The 22,442-nt window shown below is 42.8% G+C and overlaps 1 protein-coding gene across 8 annotated transcripts in view; it reads left to right on the top strand.

Moving 5' to 3' along the window:
• NCOA1 (nuclear receptor coactivator 1) overlaps positions 1 to 22,442 on the top strand; it is a 185,237-nt gene that overhangs the window by 18,725 nt on the left and 144,070 nt on the right. The gene's annotated exons all lie outside the window — the stretch shown is intronic.

Raw genomic sequence — 22,442 nt, 5'->3', positions numbered from 1 at the left:
GCAGCCCTTGTCAGGAGAAGGCTTCGGCTTGCGTCTGTAAAAAAAAAACAACCTGTAGTAGAGCTCTTGTAAAGTGGGTTTCCATGACCAACACATCTTGGTGGCTGCTGGGCGGGTCGGGGCAGTTAGTGGTGCTCGTCCCTGCGAGAACTGTCCTGCGAGACTGTGGGCTAACCGTGGTCATTCGCAGTATTGTAAGACTTAGCTTGTTTTTCTCCTTTCCTGTTTTTCCTTCATTTTCATTTTTCCTTTTGACTTTCTTTGCTTATTGGTATTTTTTAGTCTGAGGATTGTCAGCAGAAGGCTCTGAATCAATGATGCTTTTGGTTGCTCTGCTATAGCGAGAGCAGAGGATGCTCCTGACCCTCTATTTTTGCACATGCTAGGTACATTACGGGGCTAGAATGAAAAATGGTATCGAAGGATCATCTGAGCGGATTTTTTGGGGTAAATTACAGCTGATGTAGATTCTTTCCCTACCACTGCTTTTCTTCTGTACCTTCATCGCAGCTTGAGAGTTGCTCTCTTAGTTTAAGCCACTTTGGAAGTTTAACTTTGTTAACATGTTGGCTGAAAACCAGTGTGTCCGACATGAATAAATTTGTTAGCCGTGCCAGCCAGAGCTGTTGCCCTTGCCGTAGACAATCTTGCTGTGAAAAATCATAGCAAAAGATGGCTGTAGAGGAGAGCAGAATTCAGGCGCCTTGAACTATAGAAATGGACAGGTCTCAAACCACAGCGTGCAGGTTTTGCAACTGGTGCGTCAGGAATGCTCGTTATCTATACCCTGTCTCCAGCCAGATGCAAATTCTATTTATTTAAACTGATTTAGATAAAAAGACCATTGCAGTACATCTACAGGCTTGATGTTCCAGTTCCCTGCAGACGTGTAGCTAGATTTAGTCTTGAACATAATCTTCAGCACAAGAGCACGATGTACTGATACCAGACTGCTCGGAAACTTTTGCAAGCAAGGTTAAACCATTTAAGACAACTTTTAGAAAAGTTCAGAAGTATTTTTACTTTTAAAAGGATAGCTGTCACTTTAAGTGGATGTATATTTAGGTTAAACTCAATCTTTATTGCACATAAGTATGAAAGTGCTGTCTGTAATGTGATCCAGCAGGCCTTTGAATGCTTTACTAAGCTCCTTGGCGCACCTCGGCTGCAGCAGAAACCTGTTAAATGAATAGCCGTGGTGGCTAATACTATTTGCAGTGTCTTCTCTCTGGTTTGAAATGCTATTTGAGTGTCTTTGCTCTGCTCTTTCAACTTTTCAACGTGTAGCATCACGGTGAAGAAATTCCATATGTCCTCATGCGTTGCCTTTGCTGCGGTCGACTTTCTTGGGCATGGATGCAGGTTGGGTATGTTTCTTTTGATCTGAGCCTATTCTTTTTATAAATAAAGTTTCATGGGCATTACTGAATTTTTAGAAATAATTTTTGTACCCTGAGAGGTAAATTACTAAACCACAGTAGCCTCTGTAATTAGGACCATTAGCAAGAGAAGTAAACAAGTACACAAATATTTTAATGTTGCTTCTCATTTATTCCGTGATTCTGGCTGCATTCTTTTGGTATTAATAACATTAAAAAAAAATTATAAACCTTTTCTTTTTCTGTGTGTGTGGTGGGCACTCAGAGTTCCTTTTACGTGCCCCTGGGCAGGCAATGTTTCAGCAAAGCATCTCGCCTTTGAAAATCTCTGCTGAAGGGAGCAACCTCGCAATCGTGGTCGCAGAAACAGTGAGTGAGCAAGAAGAAAAACTGTAAAAGCCATTATAGGAATAGAAGGAGCGGTGTCCATGGAGGAGAGGATGCTGCTTTGATATTTCAAACCTTTCTGTTTGTGGAGGGGAAACAAGGGACAACGAAAAGAAAAGAGGGAGGAGGAAAACTGGATAAAGGTATTAGAGAAGAGGAAGAGAGGGAAGATGAGAGCAGGATGGAATGGAAGGCAGAAAGCTAAAGGATAGCTGTAAGTACTTATGCACACTAATTAAGTTAGTTCATTTTTGTAGAAAAATCTCTTATTGTTCCTTTTCTGGTGGGAAGGCCGCCTTTGGTAGAACAGTACAAATTTTGCCCCTGCTTGGATGTGTTAGGCAGCTAAATAGGACAGGTTTCTTTTGTGTTTGATTGAGTTGCCAAGTCAGTGTTGCGTTAATTGCTCGGCTTACAAAGAATATGGTAATAATACAAATGTCTGTCAGAATAGCAGGGTACTCGGGAAAAGTTTCTGGGCTGCTGCAGTCATCGGTGGGAGGTAAAAGTGTCAATCTTCATGTAGTCTGCTGTCATGCAAGTCTTCTCCAGCGCTGGAACGGGGAGAAGGGACTGACACTATGTGCTGTAGCAGCTGACAACTTTGTACATTTTTACCTCTGGAAATTTGGATCCCTGAGCAAACTATTGGGTATTGGAAAATGGTGGTCCTCACCAGTGGTAATGGGCTGCTGTGTACTCATGTTTAATAACGGGCGTCGAGTCTTTGGATTTAGCAGCTATATGCAAATATTTATCTCCCATTTTGGTTTGTTTGAGGAATGAGAACGTGGGAAGATGTCTGTGACCTTGATGATTCACCTGATAAGCCAGCTGTCCTCGTTGCTGGTGTCTTGGTTGGGAAAAGCCTCCTCACTTGTGTGATGGTTTGGATGTGTCTGTGGTTAATGATGAGCGTCACGGAGACTTCTCCTTGGGTAGGAGGCATTATCCTCAAACAAAGGCTGGAGTTTCTGATGACCTATCTGTGATGTTGACGTACGGATGGCATTTACCCAAGGCTTTCTTCATTTTTTTGAATATTTTAGCAAGCATGCGTCCCTTGGGGGTTGGATATGTTTCTTCTGCAGCCTGCTGTAGCCTTGCTTGGAGAATTAGGGAATGCGAAGAGTCCACCTGTTTTAATTACCTTTCTGTAAGGCTTTGTTAGGACTATGTAACAAGACTGAATCGTTGTGTAGCAAGTTACAGTGAATTAGATCCAAATAAAAGCCTTACTTTATTATAGGAGGGTCAGAATATATTTTATGATGCCTTTAGGAAATTGTAGTCCTCTCCAGCTTGTCTTTTTCTTGGTAGCATCAAATCATTTGCTCATTTTCTAGTAGCTTCGACCCTTGTTCATTTACTTAATTTTTTTAAGGCCTTATTAGTTATTAAAAATTGACTTAATTTTTTTTTGTAGTTTCAGCACAGCAGCTGCTTTGAGAATTCTGATAACCTCCCTTTTCCTGCTTTCAGTCTTGTTTTCTACTATTCTATTTAGTCTTTTATTTGAGTCTTTCAGTTAATGGTGATGGTAAAAGTCCTCTTGGATAAAGCAAGGTTGTTTTAAACAAAATCAACTGTGTTGAGGAAGAAATATGTAAATCTAGGAGTGGCAGAAAGCATGCACTTCTGACAGCATTGTTTTTCATTTTGTAATAGTTTCTTCTGACTTCACTAGAGACTACAGCAGTGATGTCAGCCAGGATACAGTTTATGTTCTGTCTGTCACCCGAGTGATAGATTGCACTAACTCTTGCCAGAATCATAAATTGCCTGGGAGATTGTAGTAAGTTGTTGGTGGAATTCTGCAGAGTAGGAGCCAAGACTTGAGAACTTCAGGAGAAGCCTCTTGAAGAGCAATCTAAGGAAGAAAATCTTCCCGTTCCCTTTAAAAGTTATGTAAAGTCCCATCCTTGGACATCAGAAGGATGAAACTACTTATTCACACTGCAATAATTAATACATCATCACTGCTTCCAGTTGTCATGCTTTCAAAATGTTGCCTCAACAGGTTGCATAATAAGATGATTTGGACCATTGTAACTTTAATAAGGCCATAAAACTATTTATTTAGAAAAAGCTCTAAAAGAGAGATTGCAAAAAGAGAAAGCAGTGAGTGGGATTTATTTTGATTTATTTATTTTTTAATCGGTGTAAAAAAAAAAAAGTATAAAGACAGTACAAAAGAAACGTTGACTGATATGGAGGGAGCTACGCTACGTGTGAGAACAGCTCAGAGTTCAGAACGTACCCTCGCTACTCACGGCATCTTTTTTGATTTAGTTAGCCAAGGTATTATTGCCAGGAGTGTTTTTTCAGCATAAGGTATTTCATTGCAACCAACACTGCAGAAGGTATTTCATAATTGTCAAATCTGTAAGAGCCAATGTGCCTAAGTAGTAAATTACAACAGGGAGCAGACAACACAAATTGCCTGTGAAGAGGTGGATCGGGATGGATGGAGAGAGCTGTAGTGGTCAAACTTTATGGGGAACGAGAGCATCAGTGTAGTAATGAGATTGGAGTTATGTGGAGATAGGAGCAGAGGAGATGATCTCAGATGGAATAAATTTATCTGTTGGATTTAGTGAAACGATGATGGTTTGGAGGGTGGATCCCATGGAACTACTCCAGGTAGGGATGCGCATGGTGGAAATTTGTAGCGTGCTGGAAGAGGTAGAAGAAGCCTAATAAATAAAAGGTGCAGGGAAGTGCTCATGGATCAGGAAAGGAGTTGAAGTTATTAGGTGCTGTGGAAGATCTCATTTATCTTTGGAGAGTGGATTATTTAAAAACACTTCATCGTGAGGATAAGATTCACTTTGGGGACGGCCAGCCTGTACCTCAGCCCGTGTGCTTTGGCAGTCGGACTTTTCCTCTCCCAAAACAGGAGATGCTGCACCAAGGGTTGGTTCAGATCTTAGGGTTGGACCTGGCTGTTTTGGTGGGAATTGTCATGAATTTTCCTTGCGAAAGAACTTCAGAAATGCATTTGTCAAAATTGTGCTCTAAAGCTAAATAAGTTCTGTTGTCTCGAGTAGTGTTTTTAAAATAGTAAGGCTGGCATTAAACCATAGAAGGTGTGAACTCTAAAGAAATAAATGCAATGGGAAAACAAGATGGGGAAAACTAAGAAGGTTAAAGCAATTCACAGATTTTGGGTAGTAAGGAATTTAAAAATAATTTTGGACAATTTTGACTATTTGCCTACAAGATTTTGTGGATTTGGAAGAAAACCAATCAGCTTGGATGGAGCAGTGTGGTGCGTTGACCCAGGCTGGAGGTCAGGTGCCCCCCAAAGCTGCTCTGTCACCCCCCTCCTCAGCTGGGCAAGGGAGAGAAAAATATAATGAGAGGCTGGTGGGTCGAGATAAGGACAGGGAGAGATCGTTCACCAGTTACCGTCACGGGCAGAACAGGCTCAACTTGGGAAGAAAAATCATCTAATTTATTACCGAGCAAAACAGAGTAGAGCAATGAGAAATAAACCCAAGTCTTAAACCACCTCCCCACACCCCTCCCTTCTTCCCAGACCCAACTTCACCCCCCATTTCTCTCCCTCCCCCCCCAGCAGCACAGGGGGACGGGGAATGGGGGTTGTGGTCAGTTCCTCACACGGTGTCTCTGCCGCTCCTTCCTCCTCAGGGCAGGACTCCTCACACTCCTCCCCTGCTCCAGCCTGGGGTCCCTCCCACGGCAGACAGTCCTGCACCAACTGCTCCAACGTGAGTCCTTCCCACGGGCTGCAGTTCTTCACCAACTGCTCCAGCGTGGGTCCCCCCCGGGGTCACAAGTCCTGCCAGCAAACCTGCTCTGGCGTGGGCTCCTCTCTCCACGGGGCCACAGGTCCTGCCAGGAGCCTGCTCCAGCGTGGGCTTCCCACGGGGTCACAGCCTCCTGCAGGTGTGGGGTCCTCCATGGGCTGCAGGGGAATCTCTGCTCCACCATCATCCTCCAAGGGCTGCAGGGGGACAGCCTGCCTCACCATGGTCTTCTCCACGGGCTGCAGGGGAATCTCTGCTCCGGCGCCTGGAGCACCTCCTGCCCTTCCTTCTGCACTGACCTGGGTGTCTGCAGAGTTTCCTACATCTTCTCACTCCTCTATCTGGCTGCAAAAGCTGCTGCTAGTTTTTTCTTTTTTCCTTCTTAACTGTGTTACCCCAGAGGCGCTACCACCATCACTGGTGGGCTCGACCTTGGCCGGTGATGGGTCCATCTTGGTGCCATCTGGCATTGGCTCTGTCGGACATGGGGGAAGCTTCTGGCAGCTTCTTGCAGAAGCCCTCCCGTAGCCCCCCCTGCTACGAAAACCTTGCCACACAAACCCAAAACCTTGCCTGCAAACCCCTTCAATTCTAAATTTACAGTCGATAAAGTAAATGTTCCCAAATAGGCGATTTCATCAGTATGGTGGCGGGGGCTTTGTAGCCTTATTCAGCAAAGCTACGGGACCAATCCTGCTTTTGAGGTGTGCAAGATGAATTCGTAGAAATTTCCCCTCTCACATCTGCTTCCTGCGAATTATATTTTTCTGCTGTATAAAGAGTCTGTGTAAAAAAAAAAAAAAAGAAAAAAAAAAAAAAAGCTGTGAGGAAGAGGAAATGCCAAATCAAAGAAATAACTTAGAAAAGCTTCTGCTTTAGTGTCCATAAATGACCAACCATGATGAAAAGTCCTGTTGATCCCTTTCATCAGCTGGTATAACACCTCCAACTAGAAGCGTGCAAAAAACCCACTTCATTTTGCTGCAAAAAAAAAAAAAAAAACAACACCTTCTCTCCAGCCAATATATACGTCCCAAAGAGGAAACCGGGATTTAATTCTGCACAGTCAACTTCCTGCAATGTGCCTGAACTTCTGCAGCTCCAGCCCGCTGCGTAACCCAGATCTTTTCAGCTTGTTTGTGCTGACCAGACAAAAGGCAGCTCAGTTGCCTTCTTGCTTGCAGAATAGAGATGAGATGCATTGAAAAATTAGCAGCCAGCCAAGATTTTGAAAAAGGAAAAAAAAAAAAAAAAAAGGAATAGGAAGCTGCTAAGAGGAATAATTCAGATGTTATGAATTCTTTTAATTACTACTTCATTGAAATCTCTCTGTAACATTTCCTTTGACTGATTCAGCACTCCCTAAAAACCAATCTGGCTTCCAGCTAAAGGGTAAAAACTGCCTGCTGCTGGTGTTCAGACCTGAAGGATTCTGGATTAGGAAAAATCTCCGTGAAAGTGAAATGGCCACTCAATGGTTTGCTGATTTGACAGGCAAGCTGGGGGTTGTGTAGCCCAACCGGCTTGCAAGGACCACAAAAGCTGCTCCCATCAGTAGATACGCGAGTGGATCTTGGGACTCAAATCTTGGTTTTCCCACGTGGTGCTGGGCACTAAACACCTAAACATTTGATGCTTCAATGATAGGAGCACCTCACTATTGCTATTATCCAGTGGTTTTACAAAAGTAGTTAAATTTTCAAGTTTTCCTACTCAAATCCCAAACACCTGCTTTGGATGCAGCGCTGTGCATTGGCTGCAGTATTCAGGGCTGCTGCTTGGACTTTGTAAAAGAACTTTTTAAGCAAAAAAAAAAGAAAAAAAAAAGTGTGCCCCTGCAGCAATCTAAAGGCTGACAAAGTTGGGGTTTTTTAATGCTGTGCTTGTTGCTAGTAAAATAATGAAGACTTCTAATATAGCACTACTTCTGGTATATTGGAAGGAAAGGAGGGTTAACCCCAGCTGTTGCCTATCCCTTTCAAAATAAAATGAAATAAAATTTGACTAAGAATACTGCATACAAGGGATTAATATTCCAACTGAAAGGTACCCCGTAAATAGGTAGCAAGATCATTTTGTGAAATAAATACCATTCTTATGTAATTCTTTGACAAAAATCAACACTTAGAACAAGAAAAAAAGAGTTAAAAAGAGGCAGGATAGGTTTGCAGAAGGTCACGTAACCTTAACAAGCTTGTTTAACCTCTGTGCGAAAATAAGAAAACAATGGTAAAAGTCTCAAAATAATTGGCTTTAATCTTCAGAAGGCTTCAGACTGTAACCTAAGTTGTTCTTACGGTGGTGTGATATGCTCAACTGGTTTAAAAAAAGCCCTTTTTTGAGGGATCTGGATGACTGATAATAAGCAGTGAGTGTGGAAACCATTACCAGTGCCGCACTCGCTACAAAAGGAGGAATTAAGAAGAGAGATGTTTTCAGAACCTGAAATGTGAAGTTGTAACCAGAAGAAAGTTGCCACAAAACCTCCCTTGACAATAAAAGACTTTAAATGAGGCTGAACCCAGGAGCACGTAGAAAGGAAGCGCAGCAGCGCGGCGGCAAAGGTCGTGGAACCAGCAGCAAGAAATAACCGGCGCTGAAGCTCCCAGCCCACGGCGGCTGGGTTAACGTGAACTCCCAGTACTGTGTGGGGACTGGAACAATGCTGTGCCAGCACAAGGGTGAGGATAAAAAAAAAAAAAAAAAAAAAGGAAAAATAAAAAAAAGAAAGATAAACGTCAGTCTTTGGTGATCTGTGATGAGGAACTACTCAGCATCCGATGTTTCTTTGCTCTGCTTTCTAAATGTTGCAGAATTTTTACTCTACCACTTCTACGATCTTACTTGGTTTGCAGAGCAGATCCTACTTTGTGTTTAAAACATCAGGGATTATGCTGAGCGCGGCTCGTGGGGCTGGGGAGGCCAGATGGGCGCTGGAAGAGCAGGTACTGGTTGATGTTGTGTAGTGCCTGAGCCTGGATACAGCAGAGCTGTGTCCCTGAGGATGCTGCTGCTTCCGCGCCTTGTGCCGTGCCGGTTCAAAAGCAAAACAAGCTTTTCTGTACATCTTTTTGACGTTGCTTTGGCACATTCCTGTAGTTTGAGGGGTAGCATCTTTCCATGATGTCAGGCTTTCATTGACCTTGTTGGAGGATGAGCTTTTCTTTCTTGGAGAGCTTTTGTTCCAGAATAGGAAGCTTGTGTTGCTAGGGAGTTGGCATTTGTGTGGGGCTTGAACAGCCGTAGTTTTCTGAGCTCCTGAAAATTTTACCCTGCAAAACCTGCCCTTGTGCTTGAGGGATGAACCCGAGTGCTGACTGGCATTTTACAAGACCCCTTGATGAGTAGAAATGAACCTTTTGTCATTTCCAGGAGACTGACTCTCCGTTAATAGCAGCTCCATCTCCGTCTGATGTCTGTGCACGAACGCAAATGCTTGTGTTGAGTCAGAACGATGAAAATAATGGAGCCAGAAAATCCCCTCCTTCAAAACGGGGAAAAGACTATTTCCTGAGCTTTTGCAGCTTCTATTCATAGGGGTCTGGCTACTTCCCTCCAAAGCAGGAATCAATTAGAAATGCCCGTGACGCCGTCTTCTGGAGTTGTGTCTTGAGGGATACCAGCCTTGTAAATCGGTTTGTAGCCCGGTCGCCTGAACCGAGCAGAGGAGGAAAGCTGAGCGTGTGTTTGTGGTTCTTGCCGGTAATTATAACCCAGAGGAGCGTGAGGAGGGAGGAATGCTTCTGGAGGCACGTGGAACCTCAGCATCGCCTGCCATAGGGATGTTGCTACGGTCCACACCTCATTTAAAAAAAATATAAATGACCTAGTTTATGAAGCGTATGGTCTCGCCACAGCTCTCTGGGGCCGTCTTCCTTCTCTGTTCCTCGTCTGAACCGGGCTGGGAATCTGTTAGGAAGAGCACAACGTTGGGTATAACCACCCGAAATCAGTGCTTTACAGGTCAGTGCTCCTCGCCCTGAGAATTTACAGCCTCATCCCACGACGGAAGGAAATGAAGAGGGTTGAGGTAAGGATGGGAAGAGGGATGCTTTCTTTTTGGCTAGCTGCGTGATCATCTTGGCCTCTTCGTTTCCTTCTGCTGGAGACCAGGAGATGCGGAGTCCGGCACACCCGGGGATTTTGGGGGTGGTGGGAGAGGGCCGGCTTGTGCTGGAGGTGCTGCAAGGAACCTTAACGTCGCTGTGAACTCTTCTTTGGAGCACGCTGAATCTCGCTTCTTTATTCCTTCAGCCTTATTCCTCTACCAGCTTATACCAAAAATAGATGGTGCTGGGAACGTTGGAGCTGCGTACATTTACCCTCTCCAAATCACCATATATGCCCTTACGAAGCTGACATTTGCTTTTAGAATTTATTCCACTTTTTCTTCATGCAAATGACAAACCCTTAATTGTTTGGTGAGCTTGTGTTTTTAATTGTCTGTATGGGTCAGCAGCATGTGGTGGAGCCTTTAAAGTATTGTTTCAAAATAGGGATCCCTTTGGGAAATGTCTGTTTTTCTCTGTTCTGCAATGGATCTCTCTCTCGCAAAGGCTTAGTTTACATAATATCTGAGTGCTAATGTAGAGGCCTTTTGTAAATACACTAAGATGCTTACTAAGCTGGTTGCCTGCTTGTCTACATAACAAAGCCGAGAGTTATGTAGTGGGTGTAGAGAAAGGGTGTGACATGTACTTTAACCTATTAGGCTTGCTAAATCTGGGGAAAAGGGCTTTTGCTTTATTAATCGGGATGGTTATCTGCGTGCTGGGTTTGTCTCCATGTACAAAACACGGAGCGTTTTGCCGGAGCGTGGTTCGTGTTGGAGCGAGGGCTTCGTTTTCAAATAAATACGACTTTAATGTGGGTTGGGTTTTTTTTTTTTTGGCTTTCGGAAAAGTTAATGCCGAAGTCTTCAAGGTTTGGGGGTTTTTTTCTTTGACATTGCACTGTGGCCTTTTGCATTTTGCAGTATTTGATTTTAAGAGTTTGCTCTCTCAATTTTGTTTTTTATCCTTTCTTTTCTGAAACCCCAAATGAGAAACAGAGAAACTGTAAAACGCTGAAAACTTTACGGTGTATCCTTATCGAGACTAGTAACGTGCAGCAGTTAGTGAGCAAATTGTACTGGAAAAGGGACGACTAGAAAACTCTCATTTTGCTAATATTGGCTCCAGACCTCGTGGTAGGTTTTTGCCTTTATCTTCTGACTCATAGCGCGAGGCTTTTTTTGCAGCATAATTTGTTGTAAATGACAGCCTTTCAAATATGACTGCTAACTTTCCCATAAGTTATTTTTTTCAACTGTTCTTTGTGTTTTCCCTCTGTATGAGTAATCTCATAGAGGTAAAAACCTGGGTGAAAGTAATTTATTGCTGAAGATTATGGGAAATTAAATCAAGGCTAACTGCAGAGATGAGGCTTCAGAAATTAAAATCTCCAGTTGCTGAGTCAATTAGGATGTCGGGGGGTAATTGCTGGAGGTCCTGGCATTTCGAAGAAAGAGCCAGCTTGTTTTGCTGGATGATAGCGAGCTAAAAAGCACTTACCGACCAGATACAGTCGCTTGCTGCATGGTATTTCTATGCAAGAACCATCGTCGTGTTCAATTGGGTTCTTAAAGCATGGGCTGTCTTGTTTTACCTGCTAAACCACTTTCTTCTCCTTGTGGCCTTGGGGCTACGCTTGGTATTTTTTAAGTGGATTTGTTCAATGATTTTCAAGATAGAAATACGTATTGTGGTGTCCTGTACCCTAGTGTAGTTTTGCTTTTGTCTTTCCCTATAAATATCCTTGTTCTTTTAAGTAATAAGCTCACTTCTGGTTTACGTTAATGCAGGAGATCTCTTTGTAGGAGAACATGATTTTAAATATTTTATTTACTAGTAACAGAAGCCTTTCTGGCGTTCTGTAAGAGAAAAAAAATTACTGGTTAAAGTAAGTAAAACAACAAAAAAGAATGAGGCATAAATGTGTTTAATATACCTGGTACTGTAATGAAATATTCTAATTGCAGAGGCTTTGTTCCAAAGCATAAGTTATATTGACATTTAGCTCCCAGGTGACTTTACAAGGCAGACAGTTAAGAAAAACTGAAAATGACTTGCAAGCTGAGCAGATTTGACATCAGTAATTTTGAACATAAAGTTGCATATTAAATTTCTTTTTCCTTATATGCTGGAGAAGGATTTTTTAAGGATTTTTCTCAAGGAAACTTGGGGATCTTTTTCCCTATTGTTGCGCTGAGGACTTGGCACCATGAGTGTTCATCAGTATTAACCACATAAAATGCTCCTGCCATGGAGAGGAAAGGATCTGTTACTACACATACAACAAAGCAAGAAATTATCTCTCGACCAAAGTGGTTCCCGTCAATCAGACGAGCGAGGGGGGGGGAAAAGTGCTCTGGCATGGCGGGAGCTGCAGACGTATTTGGGCTTCAGGATATCGTCGTGTTGGATGTACAACACGAAAGCGTAGCTTATAAATGGAAAGAATAAGGGACGGTTGTGTGGCTTTATAGCTGTGATAGCCTTCTGCTGGCGTGGTTTGCATCGAAGCCCCACAGCTGCTGGCACAGCACTTCAATTTTGCATGCAGCTTGCTTAGCCAAGATTTTTTTTCTTCTCCTCTATAAGTGAAATAATTTAAAACAGTATTTCATGCCCTTGAATATTTGTTCTGTCAGAAATGAGCTTATTTTTTATTAAGCTGTTTGATCTATTATGTATTAGTAAAACGTACAATATTGTTCTGTAGAACTGGTCTGCCGTTGTACAAGCTTTTTCCTCCTCCTAGTGTCATTCCTTTTCCATATGCTGATAAGCTGGTGAGTGTAACTTCTGCTGTAGTTAAATTGGACCAAGATATTTTTATTTGCATGCTTTAGCTGTAAGAATAACCTGGTATATGAGAAGTCGATGGGCATAGCATTTTTGCTCTTGAATAGCCGTGGTGGTTATGACCCTTTATTTTGGGAAATGACTTTGCTGTGGTTTCCATTTTTCTTTTCTTTGCTCAACGGCTTATTTTTTGGAAAGACTGGTATGTGTTGTGGTCAACCATACGAGAGGCGCACGTGCATGCAGCATCAGCGGTGGGGCTGGTCCCTACAAACTTGACATGAACCCTTCGCTTCTTTGAGGCAAGGTCAATATTTTGGATCTGAGCACTGTTCCAGGTCTGGGAGTATCTCCCTGATGTGTAGTTTTAGAATAGAAGCATAGAATAGAATCATTTAGGTTGGAAAAGACCTTTAAGATCATTGAGTCCAACTGCATTTTGAGGTAGGACCTCAGTTGCCTCTGAAAGGACTTTTTGAGTTTTCAAATCAAGGCTTGAATTGAAAACTTGAGGCTGTGATGGGCTAATGGTACGTGATGCATCGGGGGCAAAATATTTGATGGCTGGTTATGAACGTGAAGGTGCAGTCCTGCAGAAATAGAAACTATGAGCGGCAGATTGAAACAGTGCGGTTGGGAGAGCAGGCCTGGGTTTGTTAGCCCTTGGAGTTAGATGACTTTTTTCGTGTGTGTGGTTTCTTCATTTTAAGCAAAATGTGTTTGTTGGTGGTATTTTTCAGCAACTAGTGGCAGGGGTTTAGGTGTTTTAAGGGGGAAGGATGGAAATACTAAATTGAGGTTGAGATGAGACTTCTGGATTGTTTCTCTTTTCCCATCTAAAAAGGCAATTGTTTGAGTGTATGATGTTCAGAATTTAATTTATAAGAATGACTGGAGCAAGTCCTGAGGAAAGGATGACCTCAAAAATGTGGGATGTGTGTGGAAAATTTCAAGGCGTATTCTCGTAGTTGGGAGTTGTGTTGTTTCTGACTTCACCCCTGAACTCCCTTGCTGGTTGTGATAGCCGGGATCGCGGCATAGACGCTTCTGGTAGCAGCGATCCTGGTTTCTCCCATGCTGTAATTTGCAATAGCAACCTCAGAATGCTTCTTTTGCTCGACTGCAAGGAGTTGACCGTAGACTACAGCTACACAGAATTAAATCAAAGGAGAAATTAGTGAATAATCTTTGTACGGTGTTCCTGCTGCATAGCCTGTTGTCTTGCCTTTTCAGTTTCTACAGTTTCATTATATCTGCATTGCTATACGTCCCTGTTAAACAGACCTGCTAGGTTGATTTCATATTCTTTTAGAGATACAAAGTCTTTGAACAAGCTTAGAATTACTCATGATGTCAGGTTGCATTTTCATTATACTTAGTATAGTTCCCCCCGCCCCGCCCCATAACAGAAAGAGGCAGAAAAGGGTAAAGAGAATATATATTCTTGGCGGTTAAAGCATTCAGCAATCTGGAGTTATTTATATGTTTGGAATGCAGAAGAATGCAATCATAAAATATTAATACTGCTTTATAAAATTAAAAAAACCCAACCATGTCTTTGCAGCGGGTTTAAAGCCCTGATGGAGCAATTGTGGCGCTCGGGCAGCTCCGGTTCATCACGAGCTGCTCTGGGCCAGAATCGCTTCTGTTCAGGTCTTACTGTTTAGCGTTAAACAAATATTTGTGCTAGCATTTATCTTTGTGTTAGAAAATTCACAGTGGTTCTGTATCATCGGTAATAGCGCTTTTAAGTAGATTATGTTATTAGTGTTTACATAGCGTATTTGTCCTGGAGAATTGGTTATAGCTCGGCTAGCCTTCGGAGCGGCGCGCTGCTTGGCTTCTCGTCCTTCTGACTTTAAAGACTCCAACGTGAGTGCCAAGCTTGTCATGGAAACGGGTGCTTGCTCAAGGTACAGGACTTGCCGTTTTATTCGGAGGAGGAGGAAGAAGAGAGGCTGAATAGGCTGTGTGCCCTTTCCTTCCAAGAAACGGTAACAAGTAAGCTTTGTTGGATTTTCTTTACCCACTTCTTCAAAGGAGGAGAAGGCACTTTCAGTAAGAAATCGTGAAGGGACAGATAATTTTCAGCATCTGCTGTGGATTTTTAGGGAGAGGACCTGTTAGGAATGGAAGTCCCAGGCATTCAGGAGTCCAGAATTCCTAGGTTCTGATAAATGATGTAATTCCTTGCTTCATGCCAGAACTATTGGAAGGATAATATTTTTGAAAAAAATGTAATTTCCATGTAGTAATCTATGCATTTGCATCCAATCCTTCTTCCCCAGCTCTTGGATGGAGTTGTTCCTCAGCTCTTGGATGAATCTGTTTAGGGACAGATCATTGAGATGGAAGCACTTGCCAAGTAGGGAAGGGTCAGGTTCAGACCGAGTTCCTCTGTTAGAGCCCTTATTTTATGTTTAGAAGATTCATAAAGTGTTTCTTGTGCTCAGAACCTAAACCAATAGGGATTCATACCTGTGCTTGTTTGGACAGAGACAAAAAAATTGCAAGGACTTGCCTAGAAAAAATAACGTGTTGCAAAGAGCTTGGAATCCCTGTTTTTAGGGGTCAGCTTCGATGGTCTCACAGGAAGGTTTAAGATTAGAAAGCTGATGGCCACTGTTTGCAAGATCATGACATTTAGTCTTCCACTTACCCGTGTGGCCATCCTGCAGCTGGAAATACAACATGAGAATAGCTCAGAGGTCAGCAAAATCCCCTTGAAAGAACCTTATTCATATATTTATGGTATATTTTTATATATTTTATGTAGTTGTATATTATTAATATATAAATTCTAAGTTTTTAGCATGTTTTGCTTCATCTCTTGCACAGTGTTAAGATGACGCACCTGTAATGCTTTATGTGAACAGGGAGGGAGATGCTTGTTTCACCAGCTTCACAGAATAGCAGCACCTTTTGGGGAAAAATGTGTCTTTAGCAGAGCAACAACCTCCAGCAGCACTTCTCGTGCTTGGAAGTTGGTTCCTGGTGAACGAACCAGGGCTCTGAAGGTCTTGGCCCGAGGCTCGCTTAGAGCCCTGTGGCCTTGCATTTAGCGTAGAGAAGAGCCCGTGTTGATAGATGAATTAAGCAAAACAATTAAGGGCAAGAAGTTCAATGAATGGTCACTGAAAATGGCTTATTAAATGGGAAATTAATTTACTGCGGTCATCTGAACCCTGAGCACCCCACAGCTAAGAGAACGCAGTACACCAAGAGGAAGTGAAGAATCACAGAATCACAGAGTGGTTTGGGTGGGAAGGGACCTTTAAAGCTCATCTAGTCCAACCCCCCTGCCATGAGCAGGGACATCTGCAACGAGATCAGGTTGCTCAGAGCCCCGTCCAACCTGACCTTGAATGTTTCCAGGGATGGGGCAATCATCCCTCCAGGCAATCTCTTCCAGTGTCTCACCACCCTCATTGTAAACAATTTCTTCCGTATATTTAGTCTGAATCTACCCTCTTTTAGTTTAAAACCATTACCCCTTGTTCTATCACCACAAAGAGTGTGGTGAGGCACAACTTTCATCTCAGGTAGGTTCTTCGCCTGTTAAGCAAGGCAAGGCTGAGATGGTCATTGCTGCATGGTCCTGGGCAGGTGGTGGATGCTCCCACGTGTACCCTGCTCCTTAGTAGTGATGCAGAAACATCTCTGGTGGCTCAGCTTCAGATCTGCTGATCCAAGAAAATGGTCAGGTCTTTTACCCAAAATTGACTCTTCATCCCACCCTGCCTGCAGAATCCCTAAATACCACTGAAAATGTACTTTACTCTGGTGGGGGCCAGCACTTTCCAGTAAACTATTAATGTTATTCCCCAGATTGAGTCTTTTTCCCCACAAGGAGAAGGTTTGTAAACTGGGAAGCATTAATGGGGTTGCTTCAGTGGATCCAGTCTATACACAAATATTAGCGTTACAAAATCTCAGGCCTGTGTTTAAGAGTGCATTTGCCTGACGTTGTTTCTTATTGATGTCAATTTGTTGTTATCCATGAAATTAAACAAATTCTTGGTTCTTGACCTATGCTCTCATATGAGAGGTCTCTATCTTCGCTTAATCTTAGCTTAATTCTCACATAATTAGTGAAACAGCCATTTGAGCCTGGGGCAAATGTTCTTTATTTCGTGTGTTGACTGAAGTTCTTGGCCTCAAACGTTTCCGTGGGGAGAGTTAACGAGTTACAAACATTTGTATTTGGTCCACCATGTGCAGGTTTTGTGTACCTATGAAGTTACCCATCCCTTATCCCCTACGTATGTCCCTTATCCCAGTTTGCCCGACACAGTTGCGTGTTTTCTTGGGAATAAAATGTGTGTGTATCCTTTCTAAATGCCAAACACATAAAGGTGAAGCCAGACTGTGTTTTTTAGATGTTAAAAGAGGTTTAGCCTTGTTAGGCAAACTGGAAAAGATAACGTTATCTCCCAATTTGTTATTTCCTATGCTGGGAATAAAGAGAAGAAACTACTGTTTCTCAAGTCGCATCCATAGGGACTAAAATCTGCACGGAGGAGGTTTGTGAGCTGTTCCCCGTCTCTTTTCCTTAGAGGATAAAGTCCTGCTCTTGCAGAGCCAAGAGAGCTTTAAGAGGATGTCTCAGACATTTGCCAGATGGACATACGCAGAGCTTGCCTTCGGATCTCAATCCTCATTTTTAGTAAATAGTATTTGCTGAACTTAGCTTCTGGATTTTGCTGTAGTTTTCCTGGCCCGTCCTTCAGTTGCTTTTTTAATTTGGATTCTTACTGATGAACTCCATGTAGCCCCACTCTTGCGGGAGAAAATGTGCCTGGTTCGTTATTGTGGGGTTTCTCCGAGATGAATTTTACTTACTTCCCCGGTTTTGCCTGCCCGCTTGGATAGCTTTCCAGAGATCGCACAATCAACTTAAAGATCGCATTCTTACATGGATCAAATAAAAATATTTTCCTTTAATTTGCTCATTTTAGGAAATGAGTACATTTTGTATATAGCCAAATCCTCCTAGCTGATCTCTTTTCTTCCTGTGAGCAGACATTTATAAGCATATTAATACTTACTAACACTTGATCAGCTTCAAAATACTTATTTATACGAGAGCACTCTCAAGGCATATTAAGTTTAATTTCTGTCTGTCGGGGCAGTCTTTGATCTCTGATTTCCTTCTCCACATTTTTACCCTTTATATTGCACGTCCTTAAGGTCTGTGAAATAAAACTTCAGGGGAGCGATGAGCACTTGGAGAAGAAGACCAGGTTTAGGACCACGAGGGTGTCTCCTAGATGCGAGTGTCTTCACCAGCAAGTTTGTGGAGGACTTTTGGGTTAATTTCTAAGTGCTTAGGGATCTTCTGGTGAGAGATAAAGGGAACAGAAAGGCCAGCTGCTGCTGCTGAGCCACACGATGATGTTGGATGCATTGCAAAGTGAGAAGAGCACCCTAAAATATAAAACCACCCAACATGGAGAGGTGGTGGCCTCTGGGACTGCGTGTTTTGTGCTTAAGGGAGTGTGAATTTTTAGCAGGTAGACCTAGTGAAAATTTCGGAAGATGAGGGTGGGTGTTGGGGGAGGAGAGGTGGATAACCAAGGGATGGAAAGGGAATAAGATGCAACGTATTTTTTCCAGCACCTTGCATCTTTTTATGTCTGTAGGCTGGACTAACTTGCTGACGCTGTGTTGAACCCTTCCAGGAGGACCAAATTAAGCCAATAAATCCTTTTCCTGGAGGTGCTGTCAATATTATGAAGCTACCTGTGGGCTTGTACCTTCATCAGCAAAGCTTTGTTCTCTGTGCGGATGTTGTGCACGGACCCACCCCGAGCTCCTGGCAAAGTGCTGAATGTCTCCAGGTGCTTGGAAATCAAGTGCCTCCTTGAGAGGCCTCGCTTTGTTCGGGCTTAATAAAAGCATCACGTTTTCAAACGATGTGCTGAATCACCGGGGAATTCTCCCTTTCAGCCTGGCTTAACCGAGTGGGAAAAGCACGTATCCAAGATAATTTTATACAGTTCGCTCTAGGAAGCAGTTTTGAAATGGTGTTTGTCAAAGTTTCTCTGTTTTTTTTCAAAAAGCTTCCACGGTCTTTGGCTAAACAAGCTCTTCTGGAGACAGTTTTTTTAATAAAGCAGAGGAGGAAAAACAGTTCTTTAGGCTTGTCTTCAGAAACGTAAACAGCCGCGGCACTACAGCGGCACTTTGGAGCATCGCCTCTCAAAGCAAGAGCGAGCTGGGTTGGCACAAGCACCTACTTGTACGTGAACAGGAGGTAATTACCATGGAGCGAGTTCACTTCAGACTTCAAACACCGGGGAGTTAATTTGCTCTAACGTGATTGAAAACACAAAATGTTTGTAGATAGGCTGCTCCCGAGATGAAGAATTTCAGCAACTATTAATGTGCTTTAAAACCATTTCTTTTAAAACGCAATGTCCCCCTGCAGGTGTTGATTTGCACGGATAATATTTGGATTGACTTACCCATCGATAACGCTGAGCCTGGCTTTGAGAAGCTGAACAAAATCCCCATGGAGATAGTGCAAGGACACTCATCCCACACATTGCGGTGCAAATGGTCTGAATCTTCATGGTGGTTTGTGTCCTGCTACCTGGCCCACCCTAAGTAGCACTTGGGAACTTCTAAAGAAAGAAAAAAAAAAAAAAAAAAAAAGGGAATAAATCCCTTTAACAAACAATCTAGGGCTGCCTCTCTGTTTAGTGTTTTCCGCTGGCCAGATATTTTTAGATTTCTGTATGGTTTTGATCACGCTCTTTTTTAAGATTGATCTGAAAAAAAAATTTCTTTTTTAAAGCATGTTTTATATACATTATTGTTTTGCAATGTCTTTTCTTTGGCAATAAAATAGTTCCCTTTAGTCTGCATATGCTACTGTTCAGTAGAGTATTTTTAAAAATAACTCTTTATCTGTATCTCCTCCTCAAAGTGTACTGAGGTAGAGAAATGACATTTTACAGTATCCAAATTAAAAGAAAAACACTTTGTAAAACTTCATGGAAAGCTGTTTTAACTTAAGGGAATGATTCCATGGTTGAAACCTTGATCTCTACCAGGTCCTGGCAATCTGTTGCAAGTTTTGCTTGAGTGAGTGGTAACACCGTGAAAAGAAATGGTTTAGCGACAGGTATCTTCATACAATATCCATGGATTCCGTGGCACAAGTCACAAAGATGATGATGTCTTTATTGTCGTATCCCAGATTTGCAATTTTCCTCCGGCTCCACCAGAAATTAAATCGTCTTTACTGTTTCTTGGCAATGTGCCCAGCGATGGCAGAGCTAAAATAGCAGATCCGAAGGGAGGGTGGGGATGAATGGACCGGCTGATCCAGCAGAAAGTCACGCGTTCCCAACCGTATCTCCTCCCAGGGCTTGGGTATTGCTTCTCAGCGACAGCTGTGGGGCACATCTGCCTGTCTCCGTGCCACGCGCTCGTTATGGTGCCGCATGAAGCTGATGGAAATCAAACATGAAACAGGAGCTCGTCATTTTTTTGTTGCACAAGGCAAAGGGCAGCCTGGCTTTGACCCGCGCGAGGGGCAGCGTTGGTCCGGTGAGCCAAACCCACGCTGCCGGCGCACCTGGCGTCCGAGCTCCTGCCAGGTGAGATGGCTTTGAAAATCACTTTCCTTTCATTTTTTAAGGAATTATTCTCTTGAAACTGGGGATTAGGATGCCTCTGGCAGTTTGAGGAAGATAAATAGGACTGCAAATAACAGGGGTGTGTAACTCATTTTCTGTATCTTAATTCCATTATAACACACCCATAGTCCCAGTCAGAGGGGACCAAGACCTTTTAAATGAATTAGTTGTCTGCTTCGCCTCACATTTGTGGGGCTCATTTTAATGCCCAAGAAAGAAAGGACAAGATGTGGGTATTTGAGGGGTGGTAGAATGGAGGCTGTTAGGACTTGGCTTTGCTGGGCATGTGATGCAAAGCAAGGCTGGCTGTTGAACGGCAGTAAAATCCATTGTGTAAATCTGGTTGTCATTTTGTCATATTCGGGTAGCGCAGGTCATGAAAAACGCGACCCATTTTGCTGAACTGAATGTCTCCTTCTGGTTGACCAGTTGGCTTTCCAGCTGGGATCTTCTGTCATGTGTTGGCATCCCACATGAAATAGTACTAATCTTTTTTGGGATAGCATTTAAAATAAATCTCAAAGATGCTTATAGAAGTCTTATTTCTCACAATTTTCAGTGGAAGGAAATGCTGAGGTAGGTGGGTGGTTTGTGTTTGTTCAACTAGCCAGGTGACTGAGGATGATGTTCCCATAGATCTGCAGCTCCTGGACTTGCTGCGCGTTGGTGGTTGTAGGTGGCCTCGCAGAAGTAGTGTCCTACAGCCTCAAACGTTTCATTAAAAACACAAATAAAGAAATTCTTTCCAGATAAGAGTTTTTCCATAAGCGATGCTCAGCAGAAAAAACTCCTAATTTTGGATAATCTTACAGATTTTATTCTTTGGACTGAAAACACCACCGCTTTAGCTTGAGTTCCTTCAGTCACGACAAGAATCATTAATGTAATTGTTTAAACACAGTTGCGTAGGTGTTAGTCATGGTTATCAATGCAAGTACGGCCCCTGACTTCTAACATCTGGAAAAATCTATTTGATTCAACAGCTGTTTCATCTGGTAGAATGATAAAATACTTTCTTGGAACCTTGAATTTGCACTAGGACTTTGCTAGCTGTCAAGATTAGCTTGACATTTTATACAAACATATATCTTCTTATTGTACCTATCTCTAACGTGGTTCCTGTAAACTGTAAAAGTATAAAATTAAGTTTTGGTTAAGGCTTAATGCATAAGGTATATGATCAGAAAAACAGTGGCTAATGGCATGAAATACTTTGAGGTAAGAATGGAAAAAATCTCGTAAATGCTTACAAATGGCTTTGGAAAAAGAAGTACTTAGTCCCATCTAATCCATGGTAACTTGCATGGAGGTAACCATGGAAATTTTATATATAAAGCTCATCTCCAAAGAGCTTATTTTAACGCCGTCTCTTGCTGCAGTCCAGTGCTTAACAACGCTCTGCTGGCACGTGGCGAGGCTTTGGTGCTGTGTCTTCCAATTTGGTGTGTTTGGGGGGGAAAAAAACCCAAAAACTTCCAAGAAAACAAATTCTCAAACGCTCCTGTAGCCCACCGTTGGGGTTATGTGATAGTCCAGCAGTTTTGTCTGTGGAGAAATGAAAGCCTTGCAGATGCCATTCTTTGTACCTGTTTGCATTTTGGGAACGTGACCAGTGCTGGTGCTGAGGCGCTCGCCTGCGTCGCCCTGGGAGGTGGCTGCAGAAGCAACGTGAGACCCTGGATGACCTATAGTGACTTAAATGATTTTAAGGCTCAACTGCTGAAAGTCAGGAATGTTGAGATTAGCAGGATGATGCTGAAGGTGTTAAGTCTAGATTGACCTAAACTGTTGTTTTGACTTAAACCGCTAGTGTTTATATTATTTCTATAATTTATTTTTGCTAAAGAAAAATCTTATTTCCTCTGGCTGCAGAACCAGAAGCTAACCTTTTGATTAACCATCTGTTTGGATTCATGTAATTTCCTTTTCCAGATCTCTGACAGTTTTTCAAAGTCGCTTGCGCAGGAGACATCGATGCTTTACAAGGTGCAGTAAGCAAAGCCGATAGCTCTTAGCAAAAAGTGTCCGCATCGATAATTTGCATTTTACACCTGCGGAAACCGAAGCAGGAGGAAGCTCGCCGGGGTTTCCAAATTTTCCTTTTCCCTTCCGCTTCATGCGCGTTTGCCGTCTCGTTGAGTTGTTTTGCTGCCGCAATTAGCGATAACCACCTCGTTGCTCGGGTGAGGATGCATTTCCTTCCAGTGCCGCACACGTGACGGGAAGGGGAACATGTAGTCAACAAACCCCCTTGAATAGCTCAGGACGGTGTTGAAATGGAGAGGTCGTGTTAATGGGTTAGGAGATTGTTTTATTAATGCATATAACGGAGGGGTGGGTGGGTTTTTGCTGGATTTGCAATATTCTCTCCCTTCTGGTTGTGAACATTGAGAACATTTGCAATGTTCTCTC

Source organism: Grus americana, chromosome 3, assembly GCF_028858705.1.
Source record: "Grus americana isolate bGruAme1 chromosome 3, bGruAme1.mat, whole genome shotgun sequence".
Classification (NCBI taxonomy): domain Eukaryota; kingdom Metazoa; phylum Chordata; class Aves; order Gruiformes; family Gruidae; genus Grus; species Grus americana.
Note: the sequence above shows the minus strand (reverse complement) of the source record. Positions and strands in the feature narration are given on the sequence as shown.